This window comes from Phyllobates terribilis, unplaced genomic scaffold, assembly GCF_046119375.1.
Source record: "Phyllobates terribilis strain yellow unplaced genomic scaffold, ASM4611937v1 Scaffold_12__6_contigs__length_324123572, whole genome shotgun sequence".
In the NCBI taxonomy this organism is placed as follows: Eukaryota; Metazoa; Chordata; class Amphibia; order Anura; family Dendrobatidae; genus Phyllobates; species Phyllobates terribilis.
In genome coordinates this window covers 191,083,998-191,102,489 of record NW_027362772.1, presented here as the reverse complement: position 1 = coordinate 191,102,489, position 18,492 = coordinate 191,083,998, and positions in this window count along the sequence as shown.

Below are 18,492 nucleotides of genomic sequence, written 5' to 3'. Positions count from 1 at the left end.
GCTATGGGGCTATTATATGATGATCCTGATCGAATCTCATCTGCTGAATCAGAACTCAGACGTTTGAATCAGGGGTCAGATGATGTTGAAAATTATTGCACACACTTCAGGAGATGGGCTTCAGAAGTTAAGTGGAATGATCCTGCGCTGAGATGTTTATTTCTTGCTGGTCTGAGTGAAAGGGTTAAGGATTTGCTAACTGCATTCCCTGCACCTGAGACTCTGCAGGAGGCTATGCCGTTAGCTGGTCATATAGACAGGAGACTGAGGTGCAGGCTCAATGAGGTAAAGACTCCTGTAATGTCAGTTCCAAGTCCCCAGAAAATCTGCCCTGATGGCAGAAAACCAATGGAGGTTGGGGCGATGTCACTCCGCTCTCAGGAAAGAGACCGGAGGTTCGCCAAGGGATTGTGTCTTTATTGTGGTAAAGCTGACCATTTGATTAAGTATTGTGAGCGTCGTTTAAGTAAAGAAAAAAAAAAAAGGTCAGTTACGCCCGTATAGCTTGTTTACGCTCTGCTGGAGTATTTCTTTCTGGGAGTACTACTCTGCAGGGAGATTTGATTGAATTTCAGGTATTTTTGGATTGTGGTTCAACACTTAATGTGATTGATAAAGGGTTTTTGAAAAACCTTAAATTGAAATCCAAACCTTGGTCATCACCTATTTCTATGATTGGAATTGATAACACTCCTTTGAAATGTATTACTCACAAGACTGCTGCATTTCCCCTCACTATCTATGGAGTTCACCAAGAAATTTTGGACTTGGTTGTTTTAGATAATTTACCCTCTCCAGTTGTTCTAGGATTGCCTTGGTTAAAACTGCACAATCTTTTATTGGACTGGTCTACTAATGTGATTAAGTCTTGAAGTCCGAAGTGCTATGATAAATGTTGTAATGGTCGCATTGCGGCTGTGGAAAAAGGGGAATTACCGGTACCTATTCAAGATTTTTGGAGGGATTTTTCGGAGGAGGAGTCGCAAGTTGTACCTCCTCATAGGGATTATGATTGCGCCATTGAGTTTTTTCCTGGAGCTACTCTTCCCAAGAGTCGCTTGTTTAATCTGACTATCCCTGAAAGAAAGGCCTTGGAGGAGTACATAGAGACTAGCCTGGCTGCTGGTCACATTAGACCTTCTAAGTCGCCTGTGGCAGTTGGATTTTTCTTTGTTAAAAAAAAGGATGGCGGTTTACGTCCATGTCTGGATTTTCGTGAAATTAATAAGATTACCATACGCAATTCCTACCCATTGCCGTTAATTCCTGACTTGTTTAACCAGTTAGTGGGAGCCAAGTGGTTCTCCAAAATTGATCTCCGGGGGGCATACAATTTGTTACGAGTGAAGGAGGGTGATGAATGGAAAACTGCCTTTAACACTCCGGTAGGTCATTTTGAGAATCTGGTGATGCCTTTTGGTCTTACCAATGCATCTGCATTTTTTCAGAACCTTATTAATGACATCCTGAGACCTTTGATTGGTAAGAATGTGGTTGTGTATTTGGATGACATTTTGATTTATTCACCAGATCTAGAGTCCCATTGGCAGAGTGTATGTGAAGTTTTGCAGTTATTGAGTGATAATTCACTATTTGCTAAGCTGGAGAAATGTGAGTTCGCTGTGCAGAAAATTAATTTTTTGGGCTACATTGTATCCAGCGAGGGCTTTGAGATGGACCCTGTGAAGGTTCAGGCTGTGCAGGAATGGCCTAGGCCTATTGATTTGAAATCTATACAGAGATTTTTGGGTTTTGCCAATTATTACAGGAAATTCATTAAGAATTTTTCTGTAATTGTTAAACCTCTAACCGATCTCACCAGGAAAGGTGCGAATACGGCCCAGGGGACTACTGAGGCCATTGAAGCATTTGAGTATCTCAAAGAGAGGTTCAGTTCTGCCCCTATCCTTATGCAGCCTGATGAGACCAAGCCTTTTTTGGTCGAGGTTGATGATTCATCGGTGGGGGTTGGAGCAGTTTTGTCTCAGGAGAACAAGGGTGGAGTACATCCTTGTGCCTTCTTTTCGAAAAATTTTCGGAAACAGAACTGAATTATGATGTTGGAAATCGGGAGTTGCTGGCTATTACACTTGCGTTTGAACATTGGCGTCATTTTTTGGAAGGCACTAGATTTCCTATTCAGGTTTTCACAGATCATAAGAATTTGATCTATCTGGATGCTGCCAGGCGCTTGAATGTCTGTCAAGCTAGGTGGGCACTTTTTTTTTCTCGGTTTCATTTTTCTGTTACCTATATCCCTGGTACTAACAATGTTAAAGCCGATGCTTTATCTTGCAGCTTCTCTCCTACGGTCGGTGCCGAGGAGGAGGAGAGCATTTTACAGAAAGGAATTGTGGTGGCGGCATTGGACTCCGTTTTGGAGAATGGGATTCTGAAAGCTCAAGATGATGCTCCATCTAACACTCCCCATGGGAGGTTGTTTGTGCCTAGAGCCTTTAGGAGAGATTTGTTTGTGGAGTGTCATGAGTCTCGGTTGGCAGGTCATCCAGGAATTTCAGAGACTAAGAGACTTATCAGTCGCAGTTTTTGGTGGCCTGGATGGCAGAAGGAAGTCATCAAGTGGGTGCGTCAGTGTACTGTGTGTGCTAGGTCAAAGGCTTCACATACTCCAGCTGCGGGGTTGCTTTGCCCTCTGGAGGTTCCTAGTGCGCCTTGGATGCATCTCACAATGGATTTTATTACTGATCTTCCTGGGTCTGAGGGTTTTACTGACATCTGGGTGGTTGTGGACCGTTTTAGTAAGATGTGTCATTTGGTTCCATCCATTAAGTTGCCCTGCGCCAAGACACTCGCTAAGGCGTTTGTTAAGGAGATTGTCAAGCTCCATGGCGCTCCCACGGATATTGTTTCTGATAGAGGACCTCAGTTTGTGGCTCGCTTTTGGCGTGCTTTTTGTGACAGGTTGGGAGTCCATTTGTCATTTTTGCCTGGTTATCATCCTGAGACTAGTGGACAGACTGAAAGAAAGAACCAGGATGTTGAACCGTTTTTGCGTTGTTTTGTGGCGGACAATAAAGAGGTGTGGTTTGAGTTTCAGCCTCTCGCAGAATTTGCTCTTATACAATCATACATCCTCCTCTGCTGGGTGTTCTCCTTTTTTTTGTTGTACTGGGAGACATCCGTCTTTTGGTTTGTTCTCCAAATTGGGGTCGGCGGTGCCGGAGGAGGAGAATTTTTCCGGTGATTTGGAGAGAGTTTGGACTAATGTATGTTGCAACCTTCAAGAGGCTAACAAGAAGTCCAAGAAGTATTTTGACAGGAAACGTAAGGAGGTTTTGTTTACTGTGGGTGACATGGTTTGGTTGTCCTCGAAGAACCTGCGGTTGAGGATTCCCTCTAAAAAACTGGGTCCAAAGTTTGTGGGTCCATTTAAAGTGCTTCAGGTTGTTAACCCGTCTGCTGTTAGGTTGGATGTCCCTACTTCCTGGAAGATTAATCCTGTGTTTCATGTTTCCTTGTTGAAAAAGGCTGATGTATCTTATAGGACGCCACTGTCACAGTTCCTCCTGTTGTGGAAGACAGCGAATATGAAATTTCTCGTATCTTGAATTCTAGATGGCATAGAGGGAGATTACAGTATCTTGTCTCCTGGAAGGGTTTCGGTCCCGAAGACAACTCCTGGGTAAGGACGGATGATGTCTCTGCTCCTAGGCTTGTTAAAGCTTTCCACAGGAGGTTTCCGGATAGGCCTGGGCCTGGAGGATCCGGAGGATCATCATAAAAGAGGGGGTACTGTTAGAACCCTCCTGTTTGTTTTTTCCATCTTGTGTTTTGTGGTCACGTGACCATCTGCCTTTATATTCCAGCTCCGCCCTTGTCGCTGTGCTGGACTTCAGTGTTTGACTGTTTCTCTAGCCTGGTGCTTCATTGCCTTTCTCTGTCAAGTTCGCTTGGTCCTCTGGGACCTCTAGTACATTTTTGTCAGTTTGTTTTTTTGTGTTCTGCAACAACTTCTGTTTAGGAGGTGTCCCATTTTTGTCCCAGTCCTTAGTTCTTTTAGGGACCCCTCCCTTAATTCTATAGGTCTTCATTCAGACTAGCCGAGGACTAAGGCGGGTCTGTTCACTAGGAACAGTCAGCCCGCTACATCGTAGGGATTCAGCTTAGTCTTACTGTAGGGACAGCTTTCCCCTATCTTTCCTTAGTACATGTTTGCAGATCATAACAGCTGTAGGGTGGTGCCGGTGATATTCACATGACCCCTTGTGAAGGCTTGGAGCTGTTGCAGTCTGCTTACTTCCTCTCTGGTGCTTAGAGGCTGTGTGTGTAATCTCTCTGAAGTCGGCTCAAGCTAAGTTACTTCCCGTGTCTGTCTCCCCTTGCTGTCTTTAGTTGTTAGTGAGGACTGACTAGCGCTCATCCCCCCCTTCCCTAGCCAGGGCCTAGCTCCAGGGAGATACAGAGTTTTAGGTTCCTGTACGGCGATTTGTGAGCAACCAATATAGGGATGGTAGGGAAGACAGGGTGATATCGGATCAGCCTAGGAGGTCTCCACCCCTTCTTTCCTTAGTTTCTGGGCTCCCTTCACCTCATCCCTTTGTGTTGCGCTTTGTCTTTCCTACACTGTGCATGACACATGGAGGTTGAGTGCATTACTTATTGTTTTCTTTGCAAAAATTGTACCTGCTGATTTCAGGTCTTTCTGTAGCTCTCCACAGGTGATCCTTAGCTCTTGGACAACTCTTCTGATAATTCTTTTCACTCCCCCTGTATGAAATCATCTGGGTAGCATCTGGTAATGGCTGGTTTATGGTGAAATTATGCTCTTTTCACATCCAAATTATTTTCCCAACAGTGCTTACTGGAACTTTCAGTTGTTTAAAAATTCTTCTGTCAATTCCATCAGTATGTTTTGCAACAATGAGGTTGCCAAGGTATTAAGGTAGATCACTGGTTTTACTCATCATGAGATGTTTCTTGTGTGGCAACTTGATAATGAGACAACTTTTTCTAGGCCATCAGTTGAACCAGCTGATATTATTTTTCACTAAGTGGCAGGATTGCTTTCTAATTACTGATAGATTTCCATGGCTTTTTGCACCTTTCTTGCTTCATGTGTTCAATACTTTTTTCTTGTGTCATTTCTCATTATTACACATAACTTACTTTATGGACATCTATGGTTTGATTTCTTTGCCTGTGTGGATTGGATGGGTTATTATAGACATCTGGTGAGAATTTCATGTCAAGAGCACCTTCACAAATATATTTACTTAGAAAATTGGAGACATGTTCAATACTTATTCCACTTACTGTATATACCACTGTGTATGTACGTATGTATGCTGTGGTAAAGCGACAAGCTCGACTGTATGTGGAGGTAAACACAGGATACTGTCTCTTTAAATTTTGGGGTTAGTTTATTCAGCAGGCATAACCTACCCTAGAGTCCATAAAGAAAACAAAGTCCATTCGGCTAAAGAGTCAAAACAAAATAGAAAATCTGCAGCACAGTCAATATCTCAGGCCAAGGTCTGGCCACTCACAATTAAGCTCTCATGGTTCAGCACAGCACGTATGAGCTCCTCTCTGGAGCAAGATTTCCCAAGGTACTGAACACACCTGAGTGTCAGGGCTGACTATGTAAAGCCCAGACACTCCCTGGATTGGAGATAGGGTGGATAACGTCCCGCCCTGCACTTCGTTATCCACTAAAAACATTCCCTTGTAAACATGGTTCTGTTAACCCTCTCTGCACCTAATCTGCAGGAGAAACTTCCATGTTTTCACATCACTGAGGCTAAGAGTCCCAGTGACACATATCTCCCTTCCGACACACTACTAGTGACTTTTTCACATATTCCCCACCTCTGCCCAAAGCCGGGAGTTTTGGCACCTTCACTTGTTAGACAGGGAAGTTTGGACAGGGCATTGGCATTAGCATGCAGTTTCCCGGGCCTGTGCTCCACCACAAAACTAAAGTCCTGGAGGGCCAGGAACCATCTGGTCACCCGGGCATTTTCCCCATCATTTCCCTCATCCACCTCAGGGGGGGCATGGTCTGAGACCAGTTTGAATTTGCGACCTGGCAGGTAGTACCTAAGGCTGTCAACCTCCCACTTGACAGCCAGGCACTCCTTTTCTACAATTACATAATTATTTTCGCAGGCTGAGAGTTTTCTGCTCAGGTACAGAATGGGGTGTTCCTCCCCATTTACCACCTACGATAATATGGCTCCTATGCTGACGTCTGAGGCGTCCGTCTGGAGCACAAACTCTTTACAATAGTCAGGTGCTATCAAGACCGGCTGGTTACATAGGGCACGTTTCAGCTCCTGGAACGCTATCTCTGCCTCTGAAGACCACTTAGCCATCGCCATCTTCGTACCTCTAAGTAGGTCGGTCAGGGGTGCCGCTATTGTGGCGAAATTCAGGATAAACCGCCGATAATACCCCACAATTCTCAGAAAAGCCCGTACCTGTTTCTTGGAGGCCAGTTGCGGGCAATTCTGGATTGCCTCCATCTTGTTCATTTGTGGTTTTATTTCACCCCTTCCAACCACGTAGCCCAAGAATTTCGCCTCTTCCTTTCCTTTGGTGCATTTTCTTGGGTTTATGGTAAACCCGGCATTTCTCAATGCATCCAGTACTGCCTGGACTTTCTGCAGGTGGGTTCCCCAATCTGGGCTGAAAATCACGATGTTGTCAAGGTAAGCAGCAGCGTATTTTTTATGTGAGCCCAGAATCCGGTCCATGGCCTTCTGTAAGGTAGCTGGGGCTCCCTGTAGTCCGAACGGCATCCTGGTTTACTGAAAACACTTGTAGAGAAGGCCGTTTTCTTCTTAGTAGCTGGGGCTAGGCAAATTTGCCAGTAATTTTTCGTTAGGTCCAGTGTAGTGATGTACCTGGCAGGCCCCAGCCTCTCAATAAGCTCATCGACTATTTAGCTTCCTGTAGTCGTTACAGAAACGCCATTCTCTGACTGGCTTAAGCACAAGAACAATAGGGCTGGACCAGCCATTCTTAGACTCCTCGATAACCCCCAGGCTCCACATTCTCCTCACGTCCTTGGAGATCATCTTCCGGCGGGCTTCGGGAATTTGATACAGCCTTTGGTTCACCCGTACGTGCGGCTCCGTCAGGATCTCATGCTCTACAACTTGTGTACATCCGGTCAATTCAGAGAACAGGTCTCGGTTTCTCTGCAAGAGTTCTCGGCACTGTTGTTTTTGGGCCGGTGACAGGGTCTCTGCCACTGTGACGTCCTCGACCCTGTTTTTTTTGGGTGTCTAACAACTGTGAAACATGCGGGCTGTGACTCGAGCATGTCACTTGAGTACCCGCAATACTTGGTGCATACCTGAGTATCCGATGCAAACTCAAGTAGCAAGCACTTGCTCTCAAGACTAATGACAACTTATTCAATATGATGACCTAATGTTATCAAATTCTGGGTTGTACCTGGTGTCACTTGTGGGAAGTTTCCACTGTCTAGGTACATCAGGGGCTCTCCAAACGCAACATGGCGTCTTCTAATTATTCAGGCAAATTTTACATTCAAAAAGTCAAATGGCGCTCGTTCCCTTCCGAACCCTGCCGTGCGCCCAAACAGTGGTTTTCCCCCACATATGGGGTATCGGATTACTTAGGAGAAATTTCACAACAAATTGCATGGTGCAATTTCTCCTGTTACTCTTATGAAAATGCAAAATTGGAGGCTGAAAAACATTTTTGTGGGAAAAATGTGAAAATGTTATTTTTATGGCTGAACGTTCTAAACTTCTGTGAAGCACCGGGGGGTTCAAGGTGCTCACCACACACCTAGATAAGTTCCCTGAGGGGTCTAGTTTCTAAAATGGTGCCACTTGTGGGGGGTTTCCAGTGCTTAGGCACATCAGGGGCTCCCCAAATGCAACATGGCGTCCGCTAATTACTCAAGCAAATTTTACATTCAAAAAGTCAAATGGCGCTCCTTCCCTTCCAAACCCTGCTGTGCCCAAACAGTGGTTTTCCCCCGTATATGGGGTATCGGCTTACTCAAGAGAAATTGCACAACAAATTGCATGGTGCAATTTCTCCTGTTATTCTTATGAAAATGCAAAATTGGAGTCTAAAAAAACATTTTTGTGGGAAAAATGTGAAAATTTTATTTTTATGGTTCAATGTTCTAAACTTCTGTGAAGCACCTGGGGTTTCAATGTGCTCACCACACACCTAAATAAGTTCTCTAGGGGTGCAGTTTTTAGAATGGTGTCATTTTGGGGTATTTTCTGTCATAAAGGCCCCTCAAAGTCACTTCAAATGTGATATTGTGCCAAAAAAAATGGTCTTGTAAATTTTGTTAAAAAAATGAGAAATCGCTAGGCACCTTTTAACCCTTATAACTTCCTAACAAAAAAAAAATTGGTTCCAAAATTGTGATGATGTAAAGTAGACATGTGGGAAATGTTATTTATTAACTATTTTGTGTGACATACCGTATTTTTCGGACCATAAGATGCACTTTTTTCCCCCAAAATTTTGGAGGAAAATGGGGGTTGCGTCTTATGGTCCGAATGTTGCATACCTGCGGTGATGGCGGAGCAGGATCTCCCTCCTTTAAGGTGGCGATGGCAGCAAAGGAGGAGGAGGTGAGATGCTGCGGGTGTCTGGCTGGGGGCTGCGGGTGTCTGGCTGGGGGCCAGCGCGGGTTGGACTGAATGCAGGCAGTGTCTGGCTGTGGGCTGGGGCGATGAGCAGCGCAGGTTTCCGATGTGCGCGGTCACTTCCTGAAGCTGTGATCCACAGGTAAATGGCCGTCCGAGCCGGCGTATGCGCTGACATGTAGCTCGTGCGGCAATTTTCCTGTAGACCACAGCTTCAGGAAGATGGCCGCGCACACCGGAAACCTGCGCCGCTCACTGCCCCGGCCCGCAGTCAGACACTGTTATTTTTGGCAAAATAGCAGGGAAGAGGGAGAGGGAAAAAAAATATCAGCTCACCAGTTAGTAGATTAAGGCCATCCCATGATTAAGGCTAACACCTAGCTGAAACGCGTTGGGACTACAATGCTCTGTGGATTGGTATTCCGTGTTTTGTCCCTGTAACATGGCTGCTTTTATATGTTTTCAATAAAAGCTATATTTTAATGAAGATCCGCTGGATACCTGGTGCTCTTTTTCCTTGCAGTCAGACACTGCCCACATCCAGTCTAAACCCAGCCAGACATCAAGGGCCCTCAGCCAGACACCCGCAGCACCTCACCTCCTCCTCCTTTGCTGTTGTTGCCGCCACCGCCACCACCACCACTGGTCCCGGTCCCCAGTCAGGCCTCAGCGGCACGCAGCCAGACCCCGGTCCCTGCCCTCAGGCTGGCCGGCCCCTATCGCCAAACACTGGCCCCGGCCCTCAGCCAGGGCCCGGCCCCCAGTCATGCATGAGGCCTCAGCCAGGAACCCAGCCATGCACTGGGCCTCAGCCAGGCCCCGGCTCCCAGCCATGCCCCAGCCCGCAGCCTGGCATCGGGCCCCAGCCAGGTCCCGGCCACCAGCCTGGCTTCGGGCCCCAGCCATCTCTTCTGCTGTAGCTGCCAGGTTCCTGAGGGAGGGAATGGAGGGCCCTGCAATCCTGCTTCACCGCAACTCCCCACTGCTGGAGCATCGGATTCCTGAAGGACCCTGCCCCCTGTGACCCTCGCTCCTCCGACCCCCAGGTAAGATACTGTACCTATTAAGACTATAAGACAGACCCCATCTTATAAAAATATATATTTTTTCTATATTCCACCCTAAAATTTGGGGTGCGTCTTATGGTCCGGTGCATCTTATAGTCTGAAAAATATGGAATCTCTCTGATTTAAGGGCATGAAAATTCAAATTTTGGAAATCATTAAATTTTCTAAATTTTTGCCACATTTCTGATTTTTTCACAGATAAATGCAAGATATATCGAAGAAATTTTACCACTATCATGAAATACAATATGTCACGAAAAAACAATCTCAGAATCAGAGGGATTCGTTGAAGCGTTCCAGAGTTATTACCTCATAAAGTGACAGTGCTCAGAATTGTAAAAATTGGTCCGTTCATTAACGTGCAAACCACCCCTGGTAGTAAAGGGGTTAATAATGTGGATCATACTTCCTAAGTAGTTTTCCTTTAATTGGTCTTACCTGCCACACTAATTATCACAGGTGATTGAGATTGATTTCAGTGATCCAAAGAGCCCTGAGACACAATATCATCTATGAGTATATTTGAAAAACAAAAAATTACATTTTTATGACAGTTAATTCCAATTTCCATAATAATTTGGAATGTGGTGTATGAATATTACGTTAGTGCAACTCTAGAGACAGTGTCAGTTCTTTGAAAGAGACCTGTTGGTTGGAAGAACCTTTTGACTTGATTACCCATGAACAAGTAGTCCAGATTGTACTACCTAGACCTGATGCAAAAGAGATCTTAGAGGTCTATCATGACTTATCTAGACATTTTGGTTGCCACAAGACAGGAGCCAACAGTCAAAAGAAGTTCTATTGGATCAGGATGAGAGGTGATATAGAAAGATGATGCTGTGAACCTACTGCTTACACCCTGAGATGTAGAAAAACCTCTTACCGGATGGTACCTTTGCACCCAACAGTCAACCATAAGCCACTTCAGTTGGTTCATGTGAAACAGTAGCCTGCCAGAATTGGAGTCTCCTATGCCTTGACTATCATCAACCACGAGATAAAAAATTTTCTGCGACAGTGTGCCTTCTATGGCTGTATGAAAATGTGGACAACTGCATATATCATCCACAGTGTAATGGCCTGTATGAATAGATGAACCAGACCTTAATTGACATATTTGTAGCATAACATTTGTACAATCGTGTGTGGGGTTCATGCTTGTGTCTTCTTGCGCTACGTGTCATCGGCGACAAGAGTGGGCAGTTATTTCATTTGGCAGTTAGTCATTGTAGGAGTCAGGTAACCACACTTTATACCCTCTTTAACTACGCACCGAAAGATAGTACACACTCACATTAAGCAATGTTTCTATATGTTTTCACTCTCTCCCCTATAGTCCTCCACTTTCTACTAAGCCCCTTAATACCTACACCTTGTAATGAACTGTTCATCTCTCATTCCATCCTACCCCCTCATCTCACCTCCTACTGAGAATTGTTCTTTAATATTCAATCCTCTGTCTCCAAACACAGACAGCCACCTCATGCTCTCTCTTGCTCCCACCTGCTAACACTTTCTCTGCTTCTCCTGACTGCTGGCGATATCTCACCAAACCTTGGCCCTCCTCACCACATCCCCACAGTCACTTCTACCTCTTATCCACGACCTACCACAAATTTCCGTAACCTCTGTAACCTTATACTCATCTACCCAACCTCCACTTCCCCAGTCCCACTAACAGGAGCTCTCTGAAACGCTCGCTCTGTCTGCAACAAACTTTCCTACATCCATGATCTTTTCATTACTAACAAACTCTCTTTCCTCGGCATCAGAGAAGCCTGGCTCACCCCCTCTGACACAGCTTCTCCAACTGTACTTTCCTATGGTGGATTCCATCTTTCCCACACACCCCACTTCAGCGGCAAGCATGGAGGAGGAGTTTGTATTCTCCTGTCAGATAACTGCTCCTTCTCCCCAATTCCGCTGCCGCCCTCTATTACTTTCCCCTCTTTCGAGGCACACTGTTTACGCATCTACTCCCCCTCCAACCGGCTGTCATTTACCGCCCCCCCAGGGCCAGCCACCACTTTCTTCGACCACTTCACCACCTGGCTGCTTCACTTCCTTTTCGCTGACATCCCCACTATCATCATGGGCGACTTCAACATCCCCATTAACACTTCCCACTTATCTGTCTCTAAGCTTCTATCTCTCACTTCCTCCTTCAGTCTTGCTCAATGGTCTTCTGCAGCCACCCACAAAGATGGCCACACACTGGACCTCATCTTCACCTGCCTTTGTTCCCTATCTAACCTCTCCAACTCACCTCTCCCTCTATCTGACCACAACCTACTCACATTCTCTTCCCTCTCCTCCCCAGGTACACAATCCCCACTCCACAAACTTGCATACCCTCGCAGAAATCTCAAACACTTCGACCTACATTCACTCTCTGAATCTCTTCTCCCTCTTACAGACATAAGTTCCTTACACGATGCAGAGGTTGCTTTATATAACACCATAACAGCTGCAGCCCTCCTCACACATACCAAAGCTCGCACAATCAACAGGCAACCCTGGCACACCCGCCTGACTAAAGAACTGAGACGGATCTCCAGGATTGCTGGGCAGAGATGGAAAAAGTCCCACTCCAACGAGCACTTCATCGCAGTGCCGAACGACTATGGAGGAAAACTCGCACACTAGAAAAGTTTATCCACTACAAATTTATGTTAAAAACATATAACTCGGGTCTTCACCTCGCCAAACAGATCTTCTTCACCACCCTGATCTCCTCACTATCCAACAACCCCAAAAAACTCATTGATACCTTTCACTCCCTACTCAGTCCTAAAGCGCAGGCCCCCATCACGGACATTTGTGCCGAGGACTTGGCCTCCTACTTCACAGAGAAAATAGACACCATCCGTCAGGAAATCGGCTCCCAGATACTAAGTGCCGTGACTCCCATCCCTCCCCACATCCCCTCTGGATCACTCTCCACATTTGACCCAGTCACAGAAAACGAAGTCTCCAGGCTCCTCTCTTCTTCTCATCCCACTACATGCACCACTGACCCCTTCCCCTCACATCTACTCCAGTCTCTTTCTTCAGTCATCACTACTCAACTAACTAAAATCTTCAACCTCTCCCTCTCTTCTGGTATCTTCCCCTCCTCCTTCAAACACTCCATCATTACTCCATTATTAAAAAAGCCCTCTCTTGACCCTTCCTGCACAAACAACTACTGACCAGTCTTCCCTTCATCTCTAAACTCTTGGAGCGCCTGGTCTACTCCCCCCTTACCAGTTACCTCTCCACTCACTCTCTTGTAGACCCATCACAGTCCGGCTTCCGCCCCCTACATTCTACAGAAATTGCACTCATCAAAGTAACCAATGACCTTCTGACAGCAAAATGTAATGGTGACCACTCTCTGCTCATTCTTCTTGACCTCTCTGCAGCCTTTGACACCGTTGACCACCACCTCCTACTCTCTATGCTCTACTCAATCGGCATAAAGGACACTGCTCTCTCCTGGTTCTCCTCCTACCTATTTGACCGCTCTTTCAGTGTATCGTTCGCTGGCTCCACTTCTTCCCCTCTTTCTCTCACTATTGGGGTTCCGCAGGGTTCAGTCCTTGGCCCTCTTCTCTTCTCTCTCTACACAGCCCCAATTGGACAGACCATCAGCAAATTTGGTTTCCAGTACCATCTTTATGCTGATGACACACAACTATACACCTCATCCTCTGACCTTACCCCCGCTGTACTACAGAACACCAGTGACTGTCTGTCCGCAGTTTCTAACATAATGTCCGCTCTCTACCTCAAACTCAACCTTTGCAAAATTGAACTTCTTCTGCTCCCGCCGTCTACTCACCTCTCTAAATCTGACATCTCTCTCTCCGTGTGTGGCACCACAATAATGCCGAGCCAGCAGGTGCGTTGTCTGGGCGTTGTGTTTGACACCAATCTCTCCTTCACCTTCCACATACAATCTCTTGCCCACTCTTGTCGCTTGCACCTAAAGAACATCTCTAGAATCCGTCCCTTTCTCACCTTGGAAACAACAAAAACCCTCACTGTTGCCCTGATCCACTCCCGCCTTGACTACTGTAACTCTCTATTAATTGGCCTCCCCCTCACTCGACTTTTCCCCCTCCAGTCCATCCTTAATGCTGCAGCCAGGGTCATCTATTTGGCTAACCGTTACTCAGACTCCTCCGCTCTGTGCCAGTCATTGCACTGGCTGCCCATGAATTATAGGATCCAATTTAAATTGCTTGTTCTCACCCACAAAGCTCTCCACAGTGTGCACCCCCCTACATCTCTTCCCTCATTTCTGTTTATCGGCCTACCCGTTCTCTACGCTCCGCAAGCCACTTTCGACTAACATCCGCACTAATCCATACCTCCCACTCCCGGCTTCAAGACTTCTCCCGAGCTGCACCTATTCTTTGGAATGCTCTACCCCAAGAAATTAGGATGAACCACAACTTACACAGTTTTAGGCGCTCCCTAAAAACACACCTGTTTAGGGCAGCCTATCACCTTCCCTAATCGAAGTCCTTTTATCTTCTTATAACCCATCCCTTATTTCTTTAAACATAACTCTCCACCGAACCAAAAAGCACTACAGATACTGGCTGATGATGAGATCATGCAGCCTTTATCTATCCCTCATCCCCTCAAGATGGCTGGACCATCCTTGTAAATAAGCCATTGTACTTTGTGTCACCCCCACCTCATTGTAGATTGTAAGCTCTTACGAGCAGGGTCGTCATTATATTTGCTGTAATTATTGTATTATCTTTAGCTATGATACTTATGACTGTTGTATATGAACCTGTAAATTGTTAAGCGCTGCGGAATATGTTGGTGCCGTATAAATAAAGATTATTATTATTATTCAAACAGTCCCTCACTACGTTCAAGTCCACACTCACTGCAGCAAAACAAACCTACTTCTCATGTCTCATATCCTCCCTGTCACACAACCCTAAACAGCTATTCAACACTTTCAATTCTCTCCTCCGTCCCCCAGCACCTCCTCCCTCTCCTCTCAGCCAAGGACTTTGCCTCATTCTTCAAGCAGAAGATTGATACCATCAGACAAAGCTTTTGCCTAAAGTCCCCACAGCCCCTCCTCATATCTACTCAATCCTCCTCCTCCAAAACCAGCTTCACCGCCATTACGGAAGATCAACTTTCCTCCTTACTCTCCAAGTCACACCTCACCACTTGTGAACTTGAACCTATCCTGTCCCACCTCATCCCTAACCTTACTACAGTCTTCATCCCAACTCTATCCCACCTCTTTAACCTGTCACTATCAACTAATGTCTTCCCCTCATGCTTCAAACATGCCTCGATCACACCCATCCTCAAAAAAACCCTCCCTTGATCCATCCTCTCTGACTAGCTATCGCCCCATATCGCTTCTCCCCTATGCCTCAAAACTACTCGAACAACACGTCCATTTTGAACTGTCCTCCCAACTCTCCTCCTGCTCCCTCTTTGACCGCTTACAATCTGGCTTCAGACTGCACCATTCTACTGAAACTGCCTTGACTAAAGTCACCAACGACCTACTAACCACCAAATCCAAGCGACACTATTCTGTTCTTCTCCTCCTGGACCTGTCATCTTCCTTTGACACAGTGGACCATTCCCTCTTACTACAGACTTTCTCATCTCTTGGTATCAAAGACTTGGCCCTATCTTGGATCTCATCATACTTAACAGACAGGACCTTCAGTGTTTCTCACTCACACACTCCTCCTCATCTAGCCCCCTATCTATTGGTGTCCCCCAAGGTTCAGTCCTAGGACCCCTGCTCTTCTTCATCTACACCTTCGGCCTGGGACAGCTCATCAAGTCCCACGGCTTTCAGTATCATCTCTATGCTGATGACAAACAGATTTACCTCTCTGGACCTGATATCACCTCCTTACTAACTAGAATCTCACAATGTCTGTCGACTATCTCGTCCTTCTCTGCTAGATTTCTAAAACTTAACATGGATAAAGCAGAATTCCTCCTCTTTCCCCCCATCTCTCTCAGCCTCGCCATCTGACCTATCCATCAAAATCAATGGCTGTCCACTTTCTCCAGTCCCACAAGCTTGCTGTCTTGGGGTAACCCTGGACTCTGCTCTCCTTCAAACCACATATCCAAGCCGTTTCCACTTTCTGCCATCTACAACTCAAAAACATCTCCCGGATACGCACATTCCTCAACCACGAATCTGCAAAAATACTAGTGCACGCCCTCATTATCTCCCGCCTCGACTACTGCAACCTCCTACTCTGTGGCCTCCCCTCAAACACTCTCGCACCCCTCCAATCTATCCTAAACTCTGCTGCCCGACTAATCCACCTGTCCCCCTGCTATTCCCCGGCCTCTCCTCACTGTCAAATGCTTCACTGGCTCCCCATTGCCCAGAGACTCCAGTTCAAAACCCTAACCATGACATACAAAGCCATCCACAACCTGTCTCCCCCATACATCTGTGACCTAGTCTCCCGATACTTACCTACATGCAACCTACGATCCTCACAAGATCTCCTTCTCTACTCCCCTCTTATATCCTCTTCCCACAATCGCATACAAGATTTCTCCCGTGCATCCCCCCTACTCTGGAACTCTCTAACCCAAAGCATCAGACGTTTACCTTCCATGGAAACCTTCAAAAGGAAGCTGAAGACCCACCTCTTCCAACAAGCCTACAACCTGCAGTAACCCTCGCTCCACCACACCGCCGCACGACCAGCTGTACCCTCACCTACTGTATCCTCACCCATCCCTTGTAGACTGTGAGCCCAGGGCATACCCACTGTGGGGCACGGGGGAAGCAGGGCCGCACGCCGCAAATGCCGGGGCCCTGAGCAGGTGGGGGGGCCCCTCACTATCGGGCACCCCGCGCGCTATGGGACCCGTGAGCGGAGGAGAGCGGTGTCAGCGCCCTCTCCCCACCCCCCCCCGCTTGCTCAGGCCCCCGGCAGCCGGCACAATACTTACCCCTCCCCGTGCCTTCGCAGCAGCTCCTGCATCCTCCGCGGCTGCTGCACTGTGACATCTCAGGTCAGAGGGCGCGGTGACGTCTTTACACCGCGTTCTCTCCTGAGCAGTCACAGCGCAAAGCGGGATGAGGCCGGCGACGCTGGAGTCCGGAGCAGCGGCAGCAGGTGAGACGTGAGGTGAGTATTTGATTTTTTTTTTATTGTATGGAGGCCTGTGGCAGTATAAGGGAGGGGGGTGAGGTGGGGGTGTGTGACATCCTGCATGGGGCATTATATGGGAGGGGAGGTGTGTGACATCCTGCATGGGGCATTATATGGGGTGGTTGTGTGACATCCTGCATGGGGCATTATATGGGGGGTAGGGTGTGTGTGTGTGACATCCTGCATGGGGCATTATATGGGGGGGGTGAAATCCTGCATGGGGCATTATAATGAGGGGGTGACATCCTGCATGGGGCATTATAAGGGAGGGGGTGTGTGTGACATCCAGCATGGGGCATTATAAGGGGGGGGTTACATCCTGCATGGGGAATTATAACGGGGGGGGTGACATCCTGCATGGGGCATCATAAGGGAGGGGTGTGTGTGACATCCTGTATGGGGCATTATAAGGGGGGGGTGAAGTCCTGCATGGGGCATTATAACGGGGGGTGACATCCTGCATGGGGCATTATAAGGGAGGGGGGTGTGTGACATCCTGCATGGGGCATTATATGGGGTTGTTGTGTGACATCCTGCATGGGGCATTATATGGGGGGTAGGGGGGGTGTGTGTGACATCCTGCATGGGGCATTATATGGGGGGGTGACATCCTGCATGTGGCATTATAATGGGGGGGGTGACATCCTGCATGGGGCATTATAAGGGAGGGGGGTGTGTGACATCCTGCATGGGGCATTATAAGGGGGGGGTGACATCCTGCATGGGGAATTATAACGGGGGTGTGTGACATCCTGCATGGGGCATTATAAGGGGGGGGGTGAAGTCCTGCATGGGGCATTATAACGGGGGGGGTGACATCCTGCATTGGGCATTATAAGGGAGGGGGGTGTGTGTGACATCCTGCATGGGGCATTATAAGGGAGGGGGTGTGTGTGATGTGTGATTTCCTGCATGGGACATTATAAGGGAGGGGGGGGTGACATCCTGCATGGGGCATTATAAGGGAGGAGTGGTGTGTGACATCCTGCATGGGGCATTATAAGGGAGGGGGGTGTGTGTGACATAAGGGGGGTGACATCCTACATGGGGCATTATATGGGGGGGAACAGCCTGCATGGGGCATTATGTGGGGGGAACAGCCTGCGTGGGGCATTATGTGGGGGGAACAGCCTGCGTGGGGCATTATGTGGGGGGAACAACCTGCATGAGGCCTTATGTGTGGGGAACAGCCTGCATGGAGCGTTATATGTGGGCCAGTATTCTGTATGGTGCGTTATATGGGGGCCAGTATCCTGTATGGAGTGTTATATGGGGGCCAGTATTCCGTATGGAGCGTTATATGGGGGCCAGTATTCTGTATGGAGCGTTATATGGGGGCCAGTATTCTGTATGGAGCGTTATATGGGGGCCAGTATCCTGTATGGAGCGTTATATGGGGGCCAGTATTCTGTATGGAGCGTTATATGGGGGCCAGTATCCTGTATGGAGCGTTATATGTGGACCAGTATCCTGTATGGAGCATTTTATGGGTGCCAGTATACTGTGTGGAGCAATTCGCTGGTTTCTGAGCTATTGTGGAATTTACAATAGATATCACTCATGTAATGTAAGAAGTGAAATCTTTGCATTGTACTATATATATATATATATATATATATATATATATATATATATATATATATATATACA